Consider the following 7,250-nt stretch of genomic DNA (forward strand, 5'->3'; position numbering starts at 1 on the left):
GAATAAAACTTATATATAATATATATATATATATATATATATATATAACTTAATTTGGCAACATGTCTCATATATATATATATGAGACATGTTGCCAAATTAAGTTATGTCATCATCATCAATCCCCTGACTGGGACAGTCGTTGAGGGATGAGGAGGTAGAGACCCTTCTCCAGGCATTTCTGTCGAGGGCTGTCACCAGTAGGTCGGGGAAGCTCATCTGAGTCCAATCCTTAACGTTGTCTGACCAACTCTTGCGTTGTCTTCCTTGTCATGCAAACTTACAAAATTTGAAGAGACCATAAATGTTAAATTATTTTTCTTAATTAATTTTCAGTTTAGTTATGCGTTGTGTGTAGTTGTGTAGCTTTTTTGTTTTGCCGGTTTCTTTTCTGTTTAATTTTGCTACAAAATTGCTTACACTGAGAGAGAGACAGAGAGAGACAGAGAGAGACAGACAGAGAGAGGTGTATTGTTGAAAATAAAATCTTCTATGCCATGCACAGCCCCCCGCGGGTTAGGGGGAAGAATTTACCCGATGCTCCCCAGCATGTCATAAGAGTCCTTTGTACTGGAAACTTGCATTCTCCCAGTAAGGTAATATATTGTACTACGTTGCAAGCCCCTGGAGCAATTTTTTGATTAGTGCTTTTGTGAACAAGAAACAATTAACAAGTGGCTCTATCCCATCTCCCCCCCCCCCCCCCCCCCCCTTTCCCCGTCGCGATATAACCTTCGTGGTTGAAAACGACATTAAACACCAAATAAAGAAAGAAAGATGCCGTGCACATGTATAAATAATGTCATCTATTAGCCTTATTTGTGTTGTGACATAGCTGTTCGTCCATATAGATCATTTTGATCATTATCTTTGAATCATGCACAATGTCATTCTATTCATCAAAACTCAAGTACTGTTTGCTTAGTACATAAGTGATTCTGTTTGCGAAAAAAGTAAATGGCGGTTTTGCTAAGTGCATCAATTTTGCTAAAAGTTGTAGAAGTACTAGAACACAGTCAGCCAATATGTGTTTGACTTTGACTCTTCTTTCCTCAGTATAACAAAGAAGTGATGCAACAAGTATTGGGGAGTTTCTTCACCAGATAATTGATAAGAGTTCATTTTGACACTTTTTTTCAGTTTTGAAACCCAGTTAAAACAAATTCCATGGTTTAGCAGTTTAATTCCAAGAAGATGAAACAATCTACTGTTAATGTAATCTATATATATATATACGACTAGTGTCTGTCTGTCTGTCTGTTCGCGATGCACGGCCAAAGTTCTCGGTGGATCTTTTTCTAATTTGGACACCGTATTCAGCTACACCCCGGACACAACCTCATCGATGAGATATTTCAACACGTGCTCTCAGCGCGCAGCGCTGTGCGTGCTGAACCGATTTTTGTTTTTGTTGTTGTCGGGATCCACTACCAGTAACTCTTCCTTATCTTCTCCAGTGTTTTCAGCCGCGATTATCTCCCTTCCTCCGTGTGGCGTCAATCCATATTCCCGTTACTACGTTACTATTTTTAGAAGGTCACTGCACGTTACTATTTTTAGAAGGTCTCCAGTGTTTTGCGCGTTTATCTCCTTTCCTTCGTGCGCCGGCAAAGCCGGCGTTGCCGGGTAACAGGCGCAGCCTGGTATTCGGCTCTACTTCTTCCCGGCGAAGCCGGTACCCGGCGAAGCGGGTAATCATCTAGTATATATATATATATATCAGTTTAAAGGCGAAAGACATGGTTTCAAAACACCATTGAGCCTCCACAGACTTTAAGTCAGCCATTGATTTTATATTGTTCACTAGAAGCGCTTTTGAACAATTCATTGATTGGGCTAACTTTTTTGTAACCCCGCAATTTTGTCATGTCAACGAATACCTACTCCTTTTTAGTTGAACTTCATTTAATTGAAGACGATGACTAAGATTTTACTAAGAATCACTGCACATGAATATACACGTATATTATAAATGTATATACTGTACATCAACGTTGTTGTTTTCATTTCATTTTTGCCTGTTGCTGTGTTGATTTATCTGTCAATGACAGTTAGGTATCTCTGCATGTAACAATTAAGTGTATACATGTACTATCATAAGTCACCTACAATTTTGATAATAACAAATATCAGTATTTTTACCCTTAGTCTCCAACACAGTATCATAGTGTTTCGTTTGCAGTCCCCATGAGATTTAAATTTTAATTGATTCTGAAAGATCTAATGTAGCAAGGCTCTCTCACAATCTCATCTGCTCAAGCCGTGTCAACTCTCGGCACCACAGGGAGAAACTCGATTTTGCGCATGATTGATGTAGCCATTGAGATCTGCGTTATCTAAAGGGCGATATAGTAGGCGCCCTGAGAGGCATTGGGTTAATTTAATGTTCCTGCATGTAAATTGTGTTTATATTAATTATTACATTCAACAGCATCACAATTGTTTTATGTTCAGCATTAATTTCACACAGTTGGTCCCAGATGTATTGACCAATAATTATATGAGACCAAAAACACACAGGGGCACACACACTAGTACAGATCTGCTGAGGATGTTTATTCCCTTTAATCAGTTTAACGTCAGCTCACCTCATAAATAGCTCCTCTGTTTTGTTGAATTCTTCCCACTTGTGCATGTATGAAGTTTTGTAAGAGATTGTAAATCATTGATGTACTCAATTCATTGATCAATATGTTTTGTTAAAAGCTACCTTGGTTATTGTATAAACACACCCAGTGTGTATTTGTTGCCGGTTGTAATATACTGTTTTCTGCAAAAATCTTATTGTTGACAAGAAAATGGAAGCCCGGTAGCTAAGTTGTGATCCGCGGGTCACAGGTTCAAATCCGGACGGGCTTGGATTTGAGTGAAATTGTAAATGAAGACTTAAGAACAATATCAATGTCCCACCTCCATGTCGCTGCTTTGGCAAGTACAGGGAACTTCCATTGTATTGATGTAAAGGTCAAGGAACTCCGTCATTCTGCCGGAAGTGCAGGTTGCTGTTAGTGTTACACCTAAACACGTACACATGTGGGTAGCGCCACTGTTGATAATAGCTTTCCACGGGCAGGATGCGACCCAAATTTTTCAGTGATGGGACAATAATGTCATGAAAATGACATGAAAATGCAACAACACCTTTTCGTGGAAACCGTTCAACAGCAGAAATCTTGTTGAAATTAGTATTTTCAGGAGAGTTAATGATCAGTAAATTTAAACAAAAATTACAAAAAAATGCAAAGAATAAAAAGTGCAAGCTGCGTACCTTTTCTCTTTTATGTGTTCTTTTTGTGTGTTTAGCAAGGCTGACTTTGAATTCTTCGTTTCCTGATTTTTCTGAATTTGTCTTCCTTTTTAATTTTAAGTTTCCTAAATATTTTTTCAATCATTTATCTATTTTTCTGTAAGTTAATATTACCTGGTGAAAGTTCATGCAGTTAACACAGCATTGGCCATTGTTCATTGCATAGTTTCACTTGAACACTTTTCCTTTCTAAAACCATCAGAGCATTGGCTTTATTTTTCTTGGTTGTCACTTGTGCATTGCCATAACTTTGTTTACTGGACTTCACTTGCTGGTTCCCTTCCGATTGTGTCTTTAAAGCCATACACCTATATATTTCCTATTTCAGTGGAATATACTGTTCATCAGTCATTAAAAAAGTGATCTCACAAAATATATGCCGCTTTTCCTGATCGACTGCTTTGAGTTTATGTTTGTCATACATTAATAAATGTGCACAAAAATATTGGAATGTCAATATTAACGTTGTAAATCAAAAGAAGGTAATTAAATAAAACTTTAAATAATATGAAAGATCAAAATCTTTGTTGTTCAGTCTGTGTATACCTGCTTGCTTGTGTGTCTGACTGTGTGTGAGTGTGTGTGTCCAGGTCATGAGCAAAACTCATAGCACTGCTTTAAGATGCATTCCATGTAATGAGCATGCCTGTCTGTTAATACTTCTTCTTCTTCTTCAGCGTTCCAGAATTTGTCTGGTTATGTGTGAGCTCGTTTGCCCATTTGGGTTCCCCACACTATTACTCTGAGAGCATAGTCAGCTTCACTCCGCTTTCGTTGAGTAGGCACGCTGGGTATTTTCGTGTTTCCATAACCCACCGAACTCTGACATGGATTACAGGATCTTTTCCGTGCGCACTTGGTCTTGTGCTTGCGTGTACACACGAAGGGGGTTAAGTCACTAGCAGGTCTGCACATAAGTTGACCTGGAAGATCAGAAAAATCTTCACTCTTAACCCACCAGGCAGCAGCGACCGGGATTCGAACTCACGACCTCCCGATTAGGAGGCCGACGTCTTACCACCACGCCACTGCGCCCGTCGTCTGTTAATACAAAACAGATAAGAAACTGGACAAGCTTCCAAGCTGAAATGCAATCCCAAAGTCCGGCCTTTGTCGAAGATTCCTTGAACAAAATTTCAATCAATTTGGTTAAACAATGAGGGCGTACGTGACAGTGCCGCCTCAACAATCACTAAAAGCTGGACGTCATGACGTCATCAACGACATTTATCGAAAAAAGAAAAAGAAAAAAAATCTGGGGATATCATACACAGAAACTCTCATGTAAAATTTCATGAAGTTCGGTCCAGTAGTTTTGTCTGAATCGGTCTCCACATACACACACATACACCACGACCCTCGTCTAGATTCCCCCTCTATATTAAAACATTTAGTCAAAACTTGACTAAATATAAAAAGATGTGACGGTTTTTCAATTTTGAGGCAAAAACGTGTCTTTCAACTTCAAAAAAATTCAGAGCTTCACACAGTGCTCCGATTGTACTGAAATTCGGGTTAATGTCTTCTTCAAAATGTCCTTCGCAAACTGGTCAAGAGTTTTGCGTTATTTGTATGTTTACCTTATACCTTTTAAGGTCAAATAGTAAGCGAGGGTGTCAAAAAATGGGTGTCTTTTGGTTAGAAGGCAAAATTTCAAATGTCTGTAGATCGTCAGAAAAAAATCGTACATGAATGAAAAAATATTCAAAAAATTGTTTTTTAGAACACTAACCGATCTGTGAGCAGCTTTTTTAATGTCCTTTTATACTTTATTTATGAAACGAAAATAAAAGAGCAAAAAATGCTGTCTTCACTTTTTATGTCCGTCGTGTCACGTTTACTGAACGCGACTGAAAAACAATGACGGGTCCCTTTTTTCGTAATTTTAAATGTAACCAAGATCGCGTCCCTTTTGTCGCCTCCTTTCAGGAAAAACCTATCGCCGCGTGGCCTTTACGTCTTATTTTATTGGTGTCCTGAAGTTGTCAAAGTGAGTATTAAAAATATTTTATGTCCATCGTGTCACGGGGTGTGTGATAGTGATTAAAACTTGAAATGTGCTCAAATCACATTCAATACGTGGGACTTTGGGACACTTAACTATCTAGATTTGAAATTGCAATCAAATTTGGAACAGGGAGCATTCATAATTTTTGTTGTTGAAATTTGTCCATCGTGTCACGGTCCATCGTGTCACGATCTCAGTCGTGACACGATGGACACAATTGTGACACAACGGACATATTCGTGTGTCTTGTTCGATGTAATTCAGTTATTTATGTATAGGCGATGAAATGGGCTAGCTATACACCTGACAATGTAAGCATGTAGATCTAGTGATACATACACTCTTCAAAAAAAGTTAAGGATCGGTTGAAAAAACGGATCTAATTATAAAAAATTGCCAAAAAATTAAACATCGACATAATAATCAAAAGATTAATGTGTTTGAATTAACAAATGAACAATGAGTCTTGACCTAGAATTTTGTTTGGCAGGCAGAGTTATTTCCCTTTGTGTGACTTCTCAAAAGTTTCTGCATTTTGGTAGAAAAAGGGTGGTTTTTTATAGCCCCATGAAGTTTGCGGAACGCATGCCAGGGCAAAAGGTTGTGATGCACGTGCTATAACAGGGTCCTGGCTATTAACATCGCTCACCACCTTGTATTTAAAGGTTGACACGCTGACACAATTATGCACAGTAGCAACATGCCCCCACGAAGAAAACTGAGCAATTTGGATAGAGCAAGGGCAATAGGATGGCTACAAGACAGTGTTGCTGCCAGGCAAGTGGCCCCAAGGCTTGCAGTGGCTCCCTCTGTCATCATTAGACTAAAACAGAGATTCCACGCAGCTGGAAGAGTGCAGGAGCGACAACGTTCTCGTCGGCCCAGAGTCACCACACAAAGAGAGGATCGCTTCATTCAGAGGCAGGCCATGCAACAAAGAATGGCTACGGCAAACAACATTAGGCAACGCCTACAAGCTACCACGGCAACACTGTTGTTAGTGGTCAGACGATCCGAAACCGCTTACACAACTTTGGCTTGCGTGCAAGGCGTCCAGTCCGAGGAACAACCCTGACTGCTAATCACCGAGCAGCTCGCCGAGCCTGGTGCACTCAACATGTGAGGTGGCAACGTCAGCAGTGGGCTCAGGTGTTGTTTACAGATGAGTCCCGCTTTTGCTTGGAACCTGCTGATGGTCGCATCCGAGTGTGAAGGCGTCGCGGAGAGCGCTTCGCAGAAGGCGCTGTTCTGGAACGACAGCGTTTTGGCGGAGGCTCTGTGATGGTCTGGGGAGGGATCAGCACACGTCAAAGGACACCTCTGTACCATGTAGTGGGCAACTTGACCGTTGTCCACTACCAGAATGAGATCCTGCAACCCCTGGTCATTCCAGCCCTCCAAGCGATCGTCCCTCGTGCGATTCTTCAGGATGACAACGCACCTCCCCATCGCTCTGCAGCTGTAAACACCTTCATCCAGCAGGCCAGGGTCAACAGGATGATGTGGCCAGCCAACAGCTCGGACCTGAACCCCATAGAGCACATGTGGGACGAGCTTTGTTGTCGGGTACAGCAACATCACCCTCCTCCTGCCAATCTGGGTCAACTGCTGCAATGGCTCCAGCAGGAGTGGAATGGAGTTTCCAGAGCACACATATGCAGCCTGATCCACTCCATGCGCCAACGATGTGTTGAATGCCTGGCACACAACGGAGGGCACACGCGTTATTGACACTGATTCACATTGTTGTGAATTCCATTTTCGAGGGTTGTCACGTTTGACACACTCTAGCTAAATTGTCGCTCCCGCGTTCGATCTTTGCTTTGTTTGTCATTACGCCTTGGTTGTTTAATTATATAATTTGTTAAAAAAAAGAAAGAATTCGGTCTTGTCTGTTATGTGTGGCGTGCTTGTAAAAAAGTTATCCTTAACTTT

This window comes from Littorina saxatilis, linkage group LG15 (genome assembly GCF_037325665.1).
Source record: "Littorina saxatilis isolate snail1 linkage group LG15, US_GU_Lsax_2.0, whole genome shotgun sequence".
In the NCBI taxonomy this organism is placed as follows: domain Eukaryota; kingdom Metazoa; phylum Mollusca; class Gastropoda; order Littorinimorpha; family Littorinidae; genus Littorina; species Littorina saxatilis.